Source organism: Podarcis vaucheri (genome assembly GCF_965113315.1).
Source record: "Podarcis vaucheri genome assembly, chromosome: 4".
NCBI classification, from domain to species: domain Eukaryota; kingdom Metazoa; phylum Chordata; class Lepidosauria; order Squamata; family Lacertidae; genus Podarcis; species Podarcis vaucheri.
The window spans coordinates 30,009,570-30,030,341 of NC_138762.1; the positions used below are offsets into that span (position 1 = coordinate 30,009,570).

Genomic DNA, 20,772 nt, shown 5'->3' on the forward strand with positions numbered 1-20,772 from the left:
TTAAACAAAACAGTTGTGAGGAATAGAGAACTTTGGCAGGTGTCATGGACAGTCACTTACAGACACACTGTTAAGACCATATTCATGGAAGACAATCTTACTTGGCTACAAGTGATTGCTGAGGAGGAGGAGGAGGACCAATTCTACAACTGATGCCACAAAGACAACTAGTAAGAATAAAGTCACATGCATTTAATTGCCAAGATGGAAAAGGGTCATTACAAGATGTCTGAGATCATCAAGAAGAACTTAAGTCTTCCTGGCGAAAAACAGAATTTTTCCTTTCATGCAGAAAACAGGAGATGCTATGTGGAAAATACTGTTTCAGCTTCTATATAGAACACTAACGTCCTTAGGGTCCTTTGTTCTAACAACAAGAGTTAAATAAATAAAGTCAGAGGATATGAAAAGAGAGAGCATCTGAGAAAACCAAGTTACTGTAAAAGTAAATACAAATAAAATGCCAAGAAGTTGTGGGACAGGGGGGGGGAGGGGAGTCAGGATTATACTTGTAGTTCCCACGCCAAATCTTCCAACATCAACACTGTGGTTTGGCTGGACATTATCAGGAATGACTTGCCACGCACATTTACATGTCATGACTCACACAAATGCTCCACCTCCGAACCATACTTCCTTTGGCTCCCCTTCCCAGCTGTGTTTTCAAGTTGAATTAGTAATGATATCATGCATCTTCAGTTCAGGCTACGGTACCCAAGCCTCCGATTAAAGCAACTATGAACCTGCTTTGTTTTTGTTTCTTAAAAAGTGACTTTTATGTCATTAGGATACTTGGCTAAACACAAGTTGAAAATGTTGGCATGATATGTTTTCCAGCCAACCTATTTGGTGTGTTTCTAAGTTTGTACAGAGCACCCTGGTGCAAATGTCTGTTATCAAAAGTGGCTTGCTTAAGTCCTATGCAGACTGGTCTTACAATCTCCTTTCCCTTCCTCCCCCACAACAAACACAGATTACTCTGTGAGGTGAGTGAGGCTGAGAGACTTCAAAGAAGCGTGACTGGCCCAAGGTCACCCAGCAGCTGCATGTGGAGGAGCGGGGAAGCGAACCCGGTTCCCCAGATTACGAGTCCACTGCTCTTAATCACTACACCACACTGGCTCTCATGGAGAGATGCTTCCTTGCCACCACCCCCACTCAGGACAAGTGCCAGTCCATCATCCTCCCCAAGTTTGGAAGCAGTGGCACTGGAGGGGGAAATAGAGACATTCCGGGATTAAATCAGAAGCTGGGATGGCTTTCACGAGTCTGTCCCTAGAAAACTGGGATGCTTGGAGGGTATGCTGTCCATTCTACTAGCTGCTTTGGGCCAGACTCTAGGAGGCTCCACACTACTGAGAAAAGCTTTGCCAGACAGCACAGTGAGGATGCAACAGTCAGCAAAGCTTTGCTACCTTCACTACCACTAGGTAGACTCAGTGTTCGACTGCATTTGACTGGATTTTTCCTACACTCCACATTCGAGCCTTCTCCCAGCTTGTTTCCTCACCCTAAGCTCTGGAATATACCAGAGCTGTGTTGATATCCAGTTGCCTCTTTCTGCACTAGCTAGGAAGTGGCCCAGTACCGCTCACTCTGAATTTGGCCTGCTAAATATCCCTCTCAGCATGAAAGCTCATTTGATACTGGGAGAGGCAACAGCCAGGTCAGAGAATCAGCACTGTGTTTCTGGTGAACACATCTGGGGACTGTGCCAGGGCAAAAGCAGCGCATGAAGCACTGTGGTTTTTAATGGCCTAGCTGGCATCCCTCCCAAGTGTGGAATTAAAGACCTTACGGAGTACAGTCGCTTAGAGAAAGATGGCAGCTGCTAATGGCGCCATGCCCTGTATCTATGTGGCACCAGTGTTTTGGAATACCCTCCTGGCTGAAATATGAAAGGTCCCATCAGTTTTGGCATTCCTCCAGCTCTTGAAGACACACCTGTTTGCCTTGAACTTGCACCTGTGATCTAATTGTTTTAATTGTTTCATTGATCTAATTGTTTTAACAAGCTTGTTTTATTGCATTTTTACATTATGAATGTTTTAAAGTTTTGATGGAATTGTTTCATTATGTTTTAACTCTGTATGAACTTTATGATTGATTTTATACTTGTAAACTGTTTAAAAGCCATTTTGTCATGTAATAATAATAATAATAATAATAATAATAATAATAATAATTTATTTATACCCCGCCCATCTGGCTGAGTTTCCCCAGCCACTCTGGGCGGCTCCCAATCAAGTGTTAAAAACAGTAAGTGTAAGTGTAAATGTAAGTAGTAAATAATAATAGTAGCAATAATGATATTAATATTAATAATAATTCAAAGTGGAATCTATGCCTGGATGCATGCACAACACATACTTGTCATAACTCAGAGATGAAGGCTGGTTAAATGAAGTTTAATTGAGCCTAAGAACTGACCCAGGGCTCCTAAGCTACTTTTTGAACTTGGGGCAGAATGGGTGGCTGCTTTGAGGGAACCTTTTGCAAAAATCAGAAGAAAATTTAGGTCCAGGAAGTATGGACCGTTGTGCTCACAATGTACAGGTGAGGCTGTCAGATTTATTAAAATAATTAGCACTAGTCCACAAAGGATTGCAGGTGAATATGAAAGATGTTCTTATATTTTATAGCCAATGTTTTTCAGCATACAGTTCTTCACAAGTGCAGAGCAAAAGAGATATTTGCCCTTGAGCCTAAAACTGACATAAAATATTTACAAAGCTCACATAGCAACTTGTAAGGCTCAGTTAGCGTATGGATTTGGAATTTCCCTGATAAAATGAGGCTCTGGGAAGTGTTTATTGCACTATTTATAAGTGGCATTGCAAGTGAAATCCTTATGCTGATCCCGCTCACAGAGTCAAAGAAAATGCCACCTACTTTAAATAAATAGGGCCTTTACTGTAAATCCTCTCAGGCAACTGTCTTCTTTCCTTTTACCTGCCAGTAAACTTCTTTGTTATTGCTCTGTTATGATCTCTTTCCCTTAAGGGCCATGCAAAGAAGTGCTAAATCATTCCTCTCTCAAAGTACATTGAGCACCTCTCTTTATTGCCAGCAAGTTAAAAATAAAATTCCAGTGTAAGCAGAATTATTCTGTACGTAGACAACGTGACAATTTAAACCATACTGAAATACATAATTCTTGAGCTCTGAGTATAGCCTACTTCCCCTTATTCCCCCCCCCCCAGATTTTATTGTCGATTTTTGTGAATTGTGGATTGCTGCCTTCAACAGCATACTCCTATCTCTCTCCCCCCCCCCGCCACTATGTAAAGAATATGGAGTCAGTGCAGAAGAATGGCTAAAAACCTGAGGTATGAACGCCTTTGGTTTAAATCCTGTCACTACTCATTTATATGATATTGGCAGCCAGGATGCTAAATGATAAATTTTGAAAAAGGAAAAAAAAACCCTTGCTCAAAACAGCAGTTTATCAAATTATGGGAATTGGTAACCAAGTATAATTTGGACGCTGTGGGTAAGACAAAGACAACAAAGAATCCATCAATCTGAGCAAAAATGGGACCCACTCAAGGCTTTCAGGAACAAAGGCAAATATATTTATGGATCTGATTTAATTAATTATAGTTTCTTTGTTTCATATTGTAGGTATAAATGTAGGGTAGTCTGTTGGGGATTTCTTCTTCCTTTTCTGTTCTATTGTTAGGTTTTCTTTTGTATCTGTGAATGTTTTGTACCTTTCCCTCTAAACAAATAAATGAAAATATTTCCACTTCTGTAAACTTGATAGATGGCAAATCACTGTCTTTGGCCTAAGCCCACAACTGCAATATGAAGGTAAAAATAGTAACCTGCCTACAGGGTTGATGTAAGGATTCCTGAGATAACCTTAGTGAAGAGCTCTTAACATTCCAAAAGTGATGCATAAACAATGGTGATTTTTGGCTGCAGAAATGAGTGAATTCTAGCTGAATTTGTGCTTACCACCCTTCAGAACCCTAAATCCTTTAAAATCAACAATAAGTTATTGGTGGGGGCGGGATAGATTCTCCTTCCAGTTACAGTGGACCTGTGGCTTGCATTCCCGAAAGCTCACTGGATTTGCTGAAAAACAAGAGGGCACAAGGGCTATATATTATAAAGCAGTGGTGCCCAAACTTTTTTCAAGGAGGGCCAGATTTGAAGTGAAGGGCTGTGAGGGCCAACCAAAGTTGTTGCGCTTTTCTTAGGATTGAAATTGTTGAGCTTTTTTTTTTAGGGTTGAAGTTGTTGAGGGTTTTTTTGAGGATTTTACCCCATAAACTGCCAAAGGGGCCAGATTAGGCCCTCAAAATGGACATGTCTGTGGTAGAGCCTTTGGCCAACAAGGGAATCAAAGGTGTGCTAAAGGTGGGAAAGGAGATTGCAGAGGAGCTGAACGGATTATTTGCATCTGTCTTCAGAGCAGAAGACTCGCGAGTAACATAAAAGTAGTAAGGTGAAACAGGAGAGATGGGAGGCGTGAAGGGCCCGGCCGGGCGGCGACTCACCTCGCAGGTGGTGCGCCATCCCTTTGGCCCAGGCGAGGCGGCTGCAGCTGCTTGGCAACCTTCTCGCCCGCCTCCTTCTTGGGCTCGAAGCCCGGGTTGTCCCGGCTCCAGGCCTGCCTCGAGCAAGACGACGGCGAGCAAGACGAAGGAGGAGAAGTGCCGCCGCCGCCCAGCGGGTCCCGCTGCCGACCCAGCTCCAGAAGCTCCAGGCTGCCGGGAGGGCAAAGTCCTGCCATGGCCCCCCGACCCTGGACGAAGGCCGCCGCCGCCTCAGAAATTTTCTCTCAGGCCGGCCGAGTAGCGGCGCGGGAAGGGAGCGCCTTCGCTTTCTCCACCGCCCGCCTTCCAGCCCCCCATCCCCGCCCACAGCGTGCCGCCTCGCAGGGGGAAGTGGGCAGGCCGGGCTGGCGGCTACACGGGCCACATGACAAGGTCTGGCGGGCCGGATTCGGCCCACGGGCCTTGTGTTTGACATCCGTGTTATAAAGCAAATCTAAGTCACCTAACCCCATGTTTTTCCTAATCTGATGGGGAGTATTGCAGATGACAATTGGCAGTCAGGAAGGGTGCTTAATCCTTCCCACCTATTTTCCCTTCCAAATACATCCACCTGCCGCTGCACTCATGTTTATTGGCATGCACTTGAGCAATACATGGCTGCTGGTACGTGTGGTTCTGTTGAACACTGCAGCTGGTTGGGAAAGAATGTTTCATAAGGGCTGTAATGAATGATACATAAGGGCTGTAAATGCTACCCATTCCTTCCCTGAATTTTTCAGCTTCTGATTACAGCATCTGTAATTTCTCATCCTGCGACCTGGTGGGAAACATCAGCAGCCTCTTTCTGGCAAGCGACTAAACCTTTGCAATTCCATGTAAGGCAAAAGCTGCAGGGGCAGCCACCCAAGCATAAGGTAGAGCTTCTGTAAGGGATCTCAGATGCTGCTAGTGAACTCGGGTGATTGGGAGACTGTTTGGAAACTGAGGCCAGGCTACTGAAAAATAACGTGGTGCCTTCTCCATACTTGGTGCACTTCCCATTGAATTAAAAGAAAAAAGTAGAAATAATTCCACCACAGTTCCTCAATTAGGACTGAGTGTTCTCAGAGTGCTCTCCAAGAACTACAAGCTGGTGTTTCTTTGTGTGTATGTGTGTGTTGGCCTGAACTGATCCCTAACAGCCGATATTATCCTGGAGAAGGCATGGCTGGCTGGCTGGAATCCTGAGCAAGAGCACTTCTGTTTGTAGAGGGCATACCTTGTAAGCGAAGGGTTTCAAACTTGTTTCCTGAAAGGTACACCTAGCTAACACTTCAACGTACTTCCTGTTCAATATTTGACTTTCAAATGCTCCAAAATGCCATTCCGTCACAGATAAAAGCACTTGCCCGTTCAAAATTTAAGGAAAGAACTGTAGCTCAGGGGTGGAGCATCTGCCTTGTGAGCAGGTCCCAGGTTCAATCTCCAGCAACTCCAGGTACAGTTGAGAGCGTCACTTGCCTGAAACGCTGGAGAGATGCTCCCAGTCAGTGTAGACAATACTGAGCTGGGTGGAAGGATGGTCTGACTCAGTGCAAGACTGTGTCCTAGATTACTAAATTTGGACGGTGGAATAAATAGCATTTGAACGACAGCTTGGTTTTGGAAAGGTTGCTTGTATGAATTAGAGGGGTAGGGAACCTGTGATGATCCAGATATTGTTGGGCTACAGCTCCTATCCACCCCAGCCAGCATAGAAAATTATCAGGGGTTGCTAGATTTGGGATCCAGCAACATTTGGAAGGCTACAGGTTTCCTAATTCTGAATTAAAATGGAACGAAAGCTGTCACAGGATTTATGTGGATGTTTCACATAATATGTGAGGTGACTGGGTGGAAAGATGTACAGGCATCCTCCCCCCCCCACACTTTCACAGGGGGAGAACCCTTTAAACGCCCTCCCTGCTGCTCTCTCTCCAATCCAGAACAAAACTACGGTTTCCAAAAATATCCACAACTCGAACTGGAACTCTGGGACCAGTCGAAGGCTGGAGGACACGCAGGAAAGCAGCAGTGGCTGCTGCACTACCCTGAACACCAGCTGTTAGGCAGGGAGGCTAGGCAGCCTAAACAAAGCCCCACTGGGCCTCTGATCTCTTTGGGGCTTCCTCTGCCCTCAGTGATGTCAGGCTCGGGGAAAGTCTCCTCACGAGCCATGACGACTCTCCAGCTCTCTCACATTATTTCCAGGTTTGAATCAAATTTTCTTCTTCTTTCCCATGAGTCAATCACATGGAAGTGTATGGGGGGGGGGTTACCTGTAATTCTATCACAAATAATTTCCTATGGAATGCTACATTTTCCTTCATTAACATCACCTGCATGTATTCATTCTTTTCCCACTTTCTTGCCTCCCCCTCTCACATCTGCAGATTTGGAAAGCAGTAGAGTTGTTGCAAGGTTCAGTAAGACAATAAACCCTAGTTTCACTTATTCACTGTAAGGGATATCAAGTATCCGTTTTTGTAACCCTGAGAGGCAAACTCTAATTTTGCAGGTTGGTATTCAAGTGAGAAACATAAACTTGGAATTACCTATCAAACTCCACATGCCCAATAGAAGTAGTTTAGCATTCTTATGAAGCTGCTGAAATCGCAGGAGAAGCAAATAGATAGTCACTGATACAAAAAGTATCCTCACCCTAAATATATAATGAAGAATAAATATATTGCACTCTCAACAGATGGGTAATCAGTATAACCAAATGCACATGTCCCAGAAGCATCATTTATGATTTACTGCGAAAGAACACAGAGCCCTTGCTTCCTCAAGAGGATTCGGGGGGTGGGGGTTATAAAAGGCAACATTATTTTAGATTAATCATCTACAAAGATACTACCTTGCTTTACAGAAAGATGCGTTAAGCAGAGAAGGGCCCTGTTTATGTAATTGTCAGAAAATTTCCACACTAAGAAGTGGACTTGTTGCTGGCTCTTGTTGCCACTCTGTTGCTGGCTCAGTAGGTTTCCAGCTGTGAGATAAGTGGTCCAGGGAGGCAGCCTTTCCTTATGAACTACCAAATTTTTTGCCCTATAGGACGCACGTTTTCCCCTCCAAAAATGAAGGGGAAATGTGTGTGCGTCCTATGGGGCGAATGCAGGCTTTTGCTGAAGCCTGGAGAGCGAGAGGGGTCGGTGCGCACCGATCCCTCTTGCTCTCCAGGCTTCAGGAAGCTATCCGCAAGCCATGGGAGCCCGCGGGAGGGCTCCCGGGCTCCCACCCTTGCGTAGCGCTGCCTGCACCCTGAAGCCCCGGTGCTCTGAGCAGTCATGCCTGGGCTTCGGGTAGCTCTGCGCAAGCCGCGGGAGGGCTCCCCCCGCTTGCGCAGCTCTGCCTCTTATCCCGAAGCCCCGGCGCACTGAGCAGTCGTACCGGGGCTTCGGGTAGCTCTGCACAAGCCGGTGGAACATTCCCCCGGCTTGCGCAGCGCTGTCTCTTATCCGGAAGCTACCCGAAGCGACTGCTCATCGTGCCAGGGCTTCGGAATAAGAGGCAGCACTGCGCAAGCCGCGGGAGGGCTCCCCCGGCTTGCGCAGCGCTGCCTCTTATCCCGAAGCCCCAGCGCGCTGAGCAGACACGCTGGGGCTTCGGGTAGCTCTGCGCAAGCCACGGGAGGGCTCCCCCGGCTTGCGCAGCGCTGCCTCTTATCCCGAAGTCCCGGCACACTAGCAGACGCGTTGGGGCTTTGGGTAGCTGCGCAACCCTAGGGAGACCGGCGCGGCTTCCTAGGCTTGTGGATAGCAGGCTGTTCTGGGGGCTGGGGTCGGGGGAAGCTCGGGCTTCCCCCGCCCCAGCCTAGCACCTTGGGGGGAAAAATAATTGTTTCCCCTTTATCCCCCCCAAAAAAACTAGGTGCATCTTATGGGCTGGTGCGCCCTATGGGGCCAAAAATACGGTACCTCCTCTGTTCTCCCATAGCTGCTAAAACCATAGGATTAAGGAAGCCACCATTGCCGATTCCAGCTTTTGGGGGGCCCTTGGGCAAGGGGCTCTCAGTGGACCTCACTGCATCCACTTACTCTTCCACTGCCTATAGACCCCAAATCTCACTACTGCCCAGAGATAAACTGTGAGAAATTGCAGTCAAACATAACTGTGCATGAGGGAGTTAAGACAATAGAGCTGGATCCCTAGACTCAGCTAGGTCATGCCTCTCCTTCTCCAATGAGAGAGGAAGTGAAGTCTTCTCTTCCTGTTCTCACTCTTTCCATGCCATGTCACCTACCAGGGAGGACGTGTCTAAGCAAGCTCCAAGCTTAGAGCATGTGTTTGGAGCTATCTTTCTGTATTTTCTACCAAAGAGTATTCATTCTGCCTGTGTTCTCCTTGCTGCTGCTTGGATAAATGCATGAATTGACCTTTGAATCTGTAAGTAACACATTTTAAACGTACTTAACAATATATGGTCTGCTCATTTCAAGAGGGGTAGAAAAGAAGGGGGCATTGAATGCAGATAAATGGCATAAAAGTGTCTAACAACATATATGCTGCCTGACTTTTACGAGTTTAAACTCTGCTACTGGGGGCTCTCCTGCTGGAGAGTGATTTAACCCTGCTTTTTGGATCCAGGTACCCAGTCAATTCCTACACAAGAAACGAGACAAAAAGAGTTGCAAAGGGCTTCCAGGAATCTAAAATCATACTTATTCCCTCCATTAACATTTGTTCCTGTCTAGTTCTATAACCCTCTGAATTGTGTATTAAATTAAGGAGAACAGAAATGGCTTTCATTATACTAAAGAATGGAGCTTAATGGGGTCTAGTTAATAAAATGGCATTCACTAATTGGAAATTTGGCACAAAACCAGAGCTTGGAATAAGGCTCAATAGTCCATATATTTTACTGGGCTGCTTCAAACTACTGCTGAACTTCAGAAAAGGAGATACAACTAAATTTTATAAATGTAGAGCTTGCACTATATGATGTGAAACAGAAAATGTATTATGTTCAGTGCTGCGAAACAATGAAACTTAGGTCTGCATAACAGTACAGTGGTACCTCGGGTTACATATGCTTCAGGTTACATACGCTTCAGGTTACAGATTCAGCTAACCCAGAAATAGTGCTTCAGGTTAAGAACTTTGCTTCAGGATGAGAACAGAAATTGTGCTCCGGCGGCAACAGGAGGCCCCATTAGCTAAAGTGGTGCTTCAGGTTAAGAACAGTTTCAGGTTAAGAACAGACCTCCGGAACGAATTAAGTACTTAACCTGAGATACCACTGTACTTGAAATTTTCCATATAGAATGCTTATTAACATGTATGGAGAGAAACCACTTATAAAATAATCCCGATAATAATTTGATTGCTCGCTAGGAGTCTGCCCTAGGAGTCTAGTCACAGGCCTTCTCAATGGACTTTGGACTTAGCCAAGACAGCCTTAAAACAGAAAACTGTAAAGTAGCACACACAACCATCATAGTTAGACACCTCTCATCCAATCTAATAAGCCTGCTTTGTATTTATAACAGTATACAACAGCCTTCTGAAGTAGCATACCCATCAACATTTCTCTGATGAAAATAGGGACGCCCCATTCCACTCAGGGCGGCTTCTGACATATATTAGAACATAATTAAACATTTAAAAACTTCCTTATACAAGGCTGCCTTCAGACAGCTCAAAGGTCGGATAACTCCATACCCTCCAACATTTCCCCAATGAAAATAGGGACGTCCTAAGGAAAGCGGGACATTCCAGGATCAAATTAGAAACTGGGACGGCTTCTCTAAATCAGGGACTGGCCCTGGAAAATAGGGACACTTGGAGGGTCTGAAGTAGATTAGCTTGGAAGATAAAAGTCCTGGTCAGGCATTCAACTCATGGGGGGAAGTAGGGATGAGCATTCCAGCCCCACACCAACCATCACAACTTCTGCTGTTTTCTGCCACAAGGCAACAATCTGAAGTGGGGTCGCTTGTATACATGTGGATGTTGCCTGAACATTTTAGAACCTTACATAATCCATTCCAAAATAGGTAGTGAGGCTCTGCAGAAGGCTTTGACTCAGGTGAAATAAAGCCTACCGGTAGTTTTGCCCCTGATGGAGCAGACAGAGCTGGCACACTCATCACCACTACTTCCCCCCCATACCTTAACATCTGAAGAGAACTAGCAGCTGGTTAGGTTCTCCCCTACCCAACACTCTTAACCATTATATTGCAGTGGTTCAACACACTTTCTTTCAGAATTTACAATAAATATATACTAGGCATTGACATGTTCCTCTGGGATTGAAATGATCTTCATATTTCTCTGTATCCTCTTATTCAACATAACAACATTTTAAAGTACTCATTTGTTTCACTGAGAAGCATGTTGTAATAAGCATGGAAAATACTAACACACTTAACAGCAGGAATGCAGCAGATATGAACAAGCACTTGCAGAATGTGTAGAAAATTCAGGGTTGGCTAGAGCCCAGCCTCATCATCTACTGGAATTAAAAAGCCTTGTGATCTTAGCTATAAAACACAAAAGCGGGTGATGGAATAGACGCACAATCCTTGCTTTTTTGTCGATATTGCTCAGTGTTTTTCAGTCCAAATGACTTCAGTAAGTAGAATTGTTGGAATGCAAGCACTCAGCCATCCAATCATGAAACTATTTACTATGCCCTGGATCAAAGGCATCAGCAAGGTTCTGCTCCCCCTCCAATAAAATAAAAATCTATGCATGCCAGTTATTTAAACTCAAAGTCTGCTGCTCAATCTATGAAGCAGATCAGAACGTAAGGGTTTATTGAGAGCATTTTAGGGCCTAGGTGCCCCATGCCCCCTATGTTCCACCCAAAGTCATGCCATCACTTTGCACTGACTTATCACTATGCATAAAGAGTTTTGCTTCAATGTGGGTGTATGTAACAGCCCCAAACCAAATAAGTCTATCAGGCCTGGCATCACTGCATGGCATAGCTGGGCAAATGCTACATGAATCCCAGCTGGGTTCATAGTTGCTGATGCCTTGCCTGGGTGAGCCCCTTTAAAACAACAACAAAACCTCTTGCCACTAAGAAGACCAGCAAGAGGCATCAGCAATGGAGTAATCAGTTTAATCTCTCCTCATTAAACAATGAAATGGATGGCTTGCTGCAGCTGCATGGAACTCATCTGAGGGCCAAGCAGATAGGAATAACTATTTTTAAAGGGTGAAGTATCTCAATGCAAGAAGCTGCTGTCCTAAGAGTAGGGGCTTTAAGATTCCATCTCAGCACTTGTTGCTTGGTGCTGAGATGGAACCCCATGTCACTAGATCTGAAAGCTCAGCACTGGCTGCCAGTGAGCTACTGAGCCCAATTCAAGGCGTTAAGCACTAGTGCACAAAGCCCTAAATGGCTTAGGACCCAAGTACCCCAAAGAGCATCTTGTCCAATATTAACCATCTCAGGCTTTACCAATGTTAGGAGACCCTGCTGCTGCAGGTAGGTTGCTGCCTTTGATTTGTAACAGCAGTTCCCCACTTATGGGAATGACCTCCCTGGTGAGGCATGACTGTCTCCATCATTATTTATATTCAGGAGGAATATAAACACATTCCTGTCAACTCGGGCACTTAATGGCTGAAAAATACTACTCCTGGCAAACTTGTAATTATTTGCTGTGAGGATATGTGATTGCTTTTAAATGGTGTTGTTTGTTTGCCACACCCTTTGGGAGGAAGAACAGGATAGAAAGAGAATGAAAGAAATAAGCAAACAACCAACTGCTTTTACACACAGATGCCATATCTTATATGACTAGTTATATATCATGGTTGCTTCCCAGCCACAAATATTTGGCTGATTATGGAGCATTTTAAATAGAGTTGCATACATATGTATATATATACACACACACATATGATATATATATATCATATATATATGCTTTCGTAGATTTTCACGGGTACAGGAATGCAGGTTTTGGTGTCTTCGGGTGTCTTCCCGTGTAAGAGTCGGGGTGTCTGTGCGACGTTTCGACGAGGTCTCACTCGTCATCTTCAGGCTGGTGCTTTCGGCTTCTTGTTACTGGAACAGAGCAGAGTCTGGTGTTTGAGTTCCTATAAATACTGTTGAGGGGTGTGGTGTATAGCCTCCAACGTTCTGGGCAGAGAGGAAGTTCCTAGATTAGTGTGCCTTTTCTTCTTTTGTTCCTTAATTACTTGAGGGATATCTTAATGACCCACCCAGTGATATTCAGAATATCACTCATGAAATCACCCAAGATATCCCTCAAGTAATTAAGGAACAAAAGAAGAAAAGGCACACTAATCTAGGAACTTCCTCTCTGCCCAGAACGTTGGAGGCTATACACCACACCCCTCAACAGTATTTATAGGAACTCAAACACCAGACTCTGCTCTGTTCCAGTAACAAGAAGCCGAAAGCACCAGCCTGAAGATGACGAGTGAGACCTCGTCGAAACGTCGCACAGACACCCCGACTCTTACACGGGAAGACACCCGAAGACACCAAAACCTGCATCATATATATATATATATATATATATATATATATATATATATATATATATATATATGATATATATATATATATATATGATTGATATATATATATATATATATATATATATATATATATATATATATAGTATAAAATTGCATATATATATATATATATATAAAATTACACACACACACACACATATATATATATATATAATACACACACACACACACACACACACACAAACAAACACATAATTACATATATATATATTGTGTATAAAATTACAAATACACACAAAAACTGCAATGGCTAGCATAATCTTCTGTATGTGAGTGAAAGGGAATCCTTTTTTACTTTGCCACAGCTTTACCAACTCACTAAACAACAAAACTGTGAGCTATTTGTAGCGTGTAAGAGTGAAGGGACTTCTACCTCATTAGGAACTGGGATCAGGCATATGAAAAGCATTTTTTTACACAAGGTCTTTTTTGTTTAACTTTTGCTTAACTCTTTACTCAGCCCCATATTTGACTATTCTGCTTCTTCTTTTGCATTTGGGCACTTGTGCAACATGCACTTGTGCAACATGCATTTGGGCACTTGTGCAACATGCTTGCCCAAACATGAATTACTAGGTTTTAAAACATTTGGTTGTTGTTCAGTACACAAATATTAGCTTTGCATTCCATTTTGGAAAGAGGCAGAACAATTGTCTTCGGATATAAATACAGTAGGAATTTCAACATATATTTGAAATGAAAGGCGCTGCTTCAACTATGTAGACAAATTTCCATATTGCTTGATGTACTTGTGATTAGTCATATAGTGGATATCAGAGAATCAATCAAATCAAAAGATGGATAGCCTCCAAGCTTCATATGAATACTAAACACCAGAAAACTCATCCAGTTGAAGCAAAACTGCTTTTGACTGCAATTGATTTAGACAGGACTATGAAGAATAAAGTAGATGAAGGAAGACACTGCATGTCACATGTCATAAACCATTTAAGGCAGCATTCCTAGACTTTACAAGACTTGTTTTCCTTGGACCAAAATCACTGGGATGCATGGTTATCTAGGGAGAATACTTGGATGCCACTTAAGTTTTTAAAATAAAGTTTAGTAAGTTTTCATTCCAATTCAGAAATAAACTGGAAGAGAAGCAAGGGCTATTGGTTTAGTGAAAAGCAAAAACAAGTATTTAGTCTGGTCATGAAATCAGAAAGGACACAGAATGTGGGTGACAGACAAATATAGTCAAGGCACACAAATATCTATCCAGGAAAACGTCTTATTCAGGTTATAGTCCCTATACTTTAAAGAAAACACTCAAAATTGGTACATATATGAACAAATCATATTGCATTCTTAGAAAGAAATCTACTTTTGGCCAGGCTTTCCACATTATAATGGACATTGAAAGTTTGGTTGGTTCTTAACAACTATTTGCTTTCCTTCTGTTCACACAGGCTGCAGCAAAGCACCATTGCTCTAACACACATTATGACAGCCAACAATGAATTTCATTATCGACTCTCTTCAAAGACACTGCTGTTGACAGATGTTACAAAGTTGGCATTTGAAAAATCAGGAAAACTGCCTTGACACTTATTCCTCTTTGAAGGGCCTGAATTATCTTGGGACCGCCCATCTTCACCTTTTCATTGCTGATGCCACCTCATCATCTATTTAATCAACTCTCTGCCCCCTCCTCACTTCCAAATAACTGAATTGTTTTATTTCACAAATTACTCCAACATCTGGTACAACTAGCCTGAAGTCTGAGCTTGTCCAGCTAAGAAGTGCTTGGTGTTATCTGCATATAATACTACAATTGCAGAAAAAATGTCATTTTCTCAAAAGACTTGAATGGTGACCAAAATGTATTTAAGGTGCTCAACACTACAATATCAATGGGACATGCTTTTAGCAGAACCCACTCCATGTACCGTATACAAAGAAATAAAGCATTCTGAGTTCAATAGCAGATACAGTCCAATTGTTCCTATTTACCAGGAATATTTCCTATTTTCTGAGACTTACCAATACAAATCTGATCTATTCCAGTACAACTTTTAATGGAAAATCCTTAAAATGCCATGTGGAATCACACATTTTAAGAACAACAACAACAATAATAAAGTGTATCTGATAAGTGTATCTGAAGTGTATCTGAAGAACTAACTTAGTTGGTCTTTAAGGTGCTACTGGAAGGAATTTTTTTTTATTTTAATAATAATAAAGGTACTTATGAAGTGGTCCAAGGGCAGTAGCGTTTTTTCCAAGCACTATACACAGAAAAACATAGACTTGGGAACCAAGTCAATGCATTCACCTTTCATTCCCTCTTCATGCCTAGCCAAATAGGAAATGTTGCTGAATGTGTTTTAATTGTAGCTATTCCTTAATTAGAACCAGAGCCAGATCCACTGTGACAGTAAATATTTCACTAAAACACCAGCCTCACAGCTGGGATGGGGGGCAGGTTACACTTTTTAGGATTTAGACATTTTGTAATTCTTACTTCTGCACCCCTCAAGATTCACCAGAGCATCCTATTTTTGACTTGTTCCTCAATAGCCCTGTTTGGACCTGCAGCAAAACATGGCAGTGTTTTTCAACTCCAAGCACAAGAGCTGGTTTCAGAGTTCCTGCTTGCCCCCTATACCTTCTCCAGGAATTGGGATGTTCCCAGGTTACAACCATCATCCTTCACCATACTGCTGATGAGAACTGGAAGTTAAACAACATCTGGAGGGCCACACCACTGCCACAAGGTATAAGACTTGAAGAAGGCAATTCCATTTCCACCTATGCACAATTTTCCCCCCCCAGTTGACGTGTAACTGTTCCATGACTGTTGAGCATATTACTCAACAGCACATTGAGTTGTTGTTTTCTTTGGGGGGGTGGGTGTGGGTGGGTTGTTTCATTTTTGCTCTTCTGCAAACCTCAGAATATTCCAGAATATGCTGAAACCACATCTTCATTCCTCAGCTGTTCTGTTTTGACTCCATTTTTTTCATTGCCTGAATTTGCTAATCGAGGAAGTTACAATACTTTAGAACTAGTTGTTCAGTTTATTAAAGGTACAATTAGGTGAGACAATGCAAGGTTTCTCGCCTTTTATTTTAAAAACTATGGGACAGGGTGGAAAGTGTGTATGGCAACTGTGTTTTCCCAATATGCTAAATAGAAGCTTCAAGGGGACTTTAAAAATGATTTTAAAAATTGTTCCATTAACACTGCTTACTCCAAATCCAATCGAGAGCTAATAAATTCTGTCTTGTTTCATCCAAACCCACCCTGCTTCAGAAAACATGTGTAGTGTATAAAAACACAATTTTTGTTTGGGGCATCTCCCATTATTTGTATTTTATACTTCTTTTCCAGCTTTAATATACCTAGTTCTTATATAAAGGACCAACCTTGGGATGGTCTGAAAGTACAGTAGCCCACCCAACAGCAAACCACGAGGCAGGTGTTTTGGCAAAAGTAATGATTTGTGATTTAATAAACCATGTTTCAAAATCCTAATAGAGGCTTGGTGCCTTTACAAAGCACGCAACAGCCTGAAATTTAAGAGGGACCTGGGGATGTAGTGACAGAGGATTGACTATATTCAGCTGTTGTAAGAGGGACAGAGCCTGAGTCATAAAGAAATGTACTTAGCAGAAGTAGTCCAGTTGTTCAAATGCATATTGTGGGGGGGGGGGGAGCACTCTGTACTGTACATACTTTACCCTTGGGCTGATTTATCACAAAGCATGCAATGCACACTATCTGCTGCACATGTTGAATTATATCACAGTCACCCTACCTGCTGATTCAATGCACCCCTGGTTCTCTCAACACCCAGTGGCAACCAAATTACCTTTCTCTAGCCACTCTGTATTTGGATGGGGTACAAAACCAACAACTCCTCAATTAATACATATGTTCCTCACCAGCACTAGGAAATATAGTTTTTCGATGTGGCTGTGTTGTGTTGTTTTTTTTTACCTACTCCCAGTGTCCGAATCGCTGGGTACTTATTTTATGAAAAGCGACTCTCCTTACAGCTGTCTTAAAGGGCTTTTTAGGTTTTTGCAGTTTCACACTGGATGCCTCCCCCTCCCTCAAGTTTGGGAGAGGGACGACGAGATGGCAGTCTTCGAAAACTGGTCGGGGGAGAGGACCATCAATACCTTTAGAAGAAGAGGAAAGAAGCTGCCATCTATGCACGACAGTTTGGGAACAACATCCCAGGGGGGAACCAAACGCAAGCAAACAAAGCAGCTGTGGAGCAGTTCGCACCGAAAAACCCTGCCACCTCCGGCGCTGGGTCGCCGAAACCATCCCAGCCCATCTCGCCATATTGGCGACTCCAAGGGGGTCGCGTGTCGTTCACACAAACAGACACCTTGTGCCCCCAGCTTTTGACAGGGAGCGGGGAACCGAGCCAGGCTCGCCCACCTCAGCTTCCTTCCCTTTTCCCGCAGCTCCCGCCACGTAGAAATGAACGAAAGGGGCGCGCGCACACGCACCCACCCACTCACACAACATGCGCGCGCGCTCCGCTTCTTCCCCTCAGGAGCGGCGGTTTCTCTCCCCACCCCGCTCTCAGCCAGCGCCCAGTTGCCTGCGCGCGCATCTCCCCCCACGCGCTCACCCGACACTAACCGCGTCCCCCTCGAAGCGCGTCTGCGCGCGCGCGCGCGCGGCCGCGAACATTTTGCTGACGTAGCCGAAGACGCAACCCGCTCCTCGCGCTTTGGGCTGGACGGCGCAGCGGCGCCACCTGGCGACCGTCTCCCTTTCTTCCACGCTCCCGTTGCGCCCGTCTTTCCCGCGCACGCGCCCTCCTGTGGGAAGGCGGCGGCGGCCCAGAAACAGCGTTACGTACTGGGGAGAGCGCGCGCACGCCGGCGCCTCGCGGTCACGTGAGGGAGGCAGGGCCGCGGCTCTCGGAGGGGCGGCGGGAAGAGGTGGTTGTCTGCGGGGTTCGATGGACCTCGCTTAAGCGGGAGTTGCTAAATAGAAGCGTTGAGTCGGCGACTCTGTGGCGCAGTGGGTCAGCGCGCCTGGCTGTTGATCAGAAGCATGGTGGTTCAAGCCCACCTTGGGACGGCTGATGTCAAGATTCCTGTGTTGCAGAGGGTCGGACTAGATGGCACCACGGGGTCCTTCCCTTCTCTACGATTCTATGAAAGTAAAAGAGGTGTTGAAGGTCCTGAGCTGGTGTGATGGGCTAGGAGGGAGCGCGAAATTGGTTTGGGAAAGTAAAGAGAGAGGGAGCTTAAAATTTTTAACTTGGCAGCGAGCCCCAATTAAATCCTGTGGTACTGTAAATCTGTCCTGTGATCGAGGGGTGAAGAGCGACATATTAAATAAATAAATTAATAAATACTAGCAGTAAAACACTTCAGAGGCAGGGATGTGGCTAGCAAGGTCAGAAGAAGGAGGAAGGAGAATCATTTGAAAGAATTCAGTGTGGCAGCAACTGCACTTTGGAACTCCTTCCCTATTGATGCCAAGTGGGCACCTTCACTGTACACTTTTGGGTGCCCGCTAAAAGCATTTTTGTTCAGACAAGCCCACCCAGATGCTTAGGAAGTTGAGGTCATTTTAATCTGTTTTAGTTTTCTCGGATTTTATTGTTTTAGCTTGTAAAACGCTTTTGAGGTTTTTTGGGTTTTCCAATCAAACAGTGTATTAAATTTTACGAAATAAATTTAAAAAAGAGTGCTTTGGGGGCTTGAGGAATAGTTTGCTGAGGAGGAAAATAACAGCTTTGGAATTGCTAAGAGCCCAGCAGGATCTGAACAAAAACCCATCTAGCCCAACATTCTGGTTTCAAAAGCATGTCATAAAGTCAGGCAACAGGTTTTTTCCTGCTTTTCAGCAACAGGTATTCAGTGACACAGGACACGGAGATCTGCCTATGAAGGCTTTTAGCCATTTATATACCTTTTATCCATAAACATCATTGCTTTTAGAGCCAACCCAGGTAATGGCAGCTAATTCAGAAAATTAATGGTGTCATGTGAAGAAGTACTCAGTTCTGAAATCTACCATCCAGTTTCACTGGGTGATTTATCATTAGGTGTATAGATTTGGGATTGTCCCACCAAAAAAGATATTACTGCTGGGACCTGGTATAGGAAAGAGTGGTATATGCAACAGCAATGTCCCCAAATTTCATCCCAATATTGGAAGGTCTAGCATTGTTAGGCAGTTTGGAAAGGTGAATGGCTTAATTTAGGAAATTGACCTCTGTGTTCTGCAGATCAGTTCTCATAATTACCGTATTTTTCGCCCTATAGGACACACCGGCCCATAGGACGCACCTAGTTTTTTGGGGGGGAAATCAAGGAATTTTTTTTATTTCCCCCCCAGGTTTGCACAGCCATCCCCAAGCTAGAAGAGGGAGACAGAGCGCTCCGTCCCCCTCTTCTGCCTTCAGGGACAGCCTCCCTAGCCTCCGTCAGGCAGCGGCTTTCCCCGCTGTCCCCCAGCTTATGGGGCTGGCGATGGGGAGAAGCAAGCTTGCTTCTCCCCCCCCCCCCGGCCTCCAGATCAGGTCGGGGAATAGCGGGGTGGCGGCTTGCAAGGCTGGGCTTGCAAGGCTTGCGGATAGCTTTCTGAAGCCAGGAGAGCGAGAGGGGTCGGTGCGTACTGACCCCTCTCGCTCTCCAGGCTTCAGCGAAAGCCTGCATTTGCACCATAGGACGCACACACATTTCCCCTTCATTTTTGGAGGGGAAAAAGTGCGTCCTATAGGGCGAAAAATATGGTAAATAGCACACAATTCGGTGCTACTTAGCTGTGGAGGGTAAAGGTAAAGGTAAAGGTACCCCTGCCCGAACGGGCCAGTCTTGACAGACTCTGGGGTTTGTGCGCCCATCTCACATCTATAGGCCGGGGGCCAGCGCTGTCCGGAGACACTTCCGGGTCACGTGGCCAGCGTGACAACGCTGCTCTGGCGAGCCAGAGCCGCACACGGAACGTCGCTTACCTTCCCGCTGGTAAGCGGTACCTATTTATCTACTTGCCTCCGGGGGTGCTTTCGAACTGCTAGGTGGGCAGGCGCTGGGACCGAGCAGCGGGAGCGCACCCCGCCGCGGGGATTCGAACCGCCGACCTTTCGATCGGCAAGCCCTAGGCGCTGAGGCTTTAGCCCACAGCGCCACCCGCTGTGGAGGGTAAGAAGGTCAATAATGTGCACTGGGGCTGGCTTAAGAGAGGTCCTTTTGCTAATTCTGCATCACAAACCTTTTGTTCAAGTCATACTTTGCAAGAGAACAGGGAAGTGCTACACAGTGGTTCCTGTGAGCTTTTTGAGTACAGTAGTTGATTTCTTGAGAATCTCTAGGATTTACTGAAGTCAGGAGTTAATTATCCAGTAGGTGGCAGTGACAGAGTCTGTGCTGGCTCTGCTACACCATTAAATAGATATTAGATGTATCTTGGTGCAGGGAAGAGTCAATGCAGGGAAAATGATTACATCTGCAATGCTCATCTATAAGGGCAACATGAATAGACTGAAGAAGTTCCATTTTCCTTCAGCTTGGTTGTTGGGGAAAAAAATCATATCCTTGTTTCTGTTGTTGAACTCTGACTGGCTTGGGTGGGGGGAACATGTAAAAGGTAAAGGTACCCCTGACCGTTAGGTCCAGTTGCAAACGACTCGGGTTGTGGCACTCATCTTGCTCTGTAGGACAAGGGAGCCAGCGTTTGTCTGCTTCCAGGTCACATGGCCACATGACTAAGTCACTTCTGGCAAAACCAGAGCAACACA

At 44.7% G+C, this 20,772-nt stretch overlaps 1 protein-coding gene across 2 annotated transcripts in view; it reads right to left on the reverse strand.

Moving 5' to 3' along the window:
* Positions 1 to 20,772, reverse strand: part of STARD13 (StAR related lipid transfer domain containing 13) — a 229,968-nt gene that overhangs the window by 176,735 nt on the left and 32,461 nt on the right. The window lies entirely within an intron of this gene.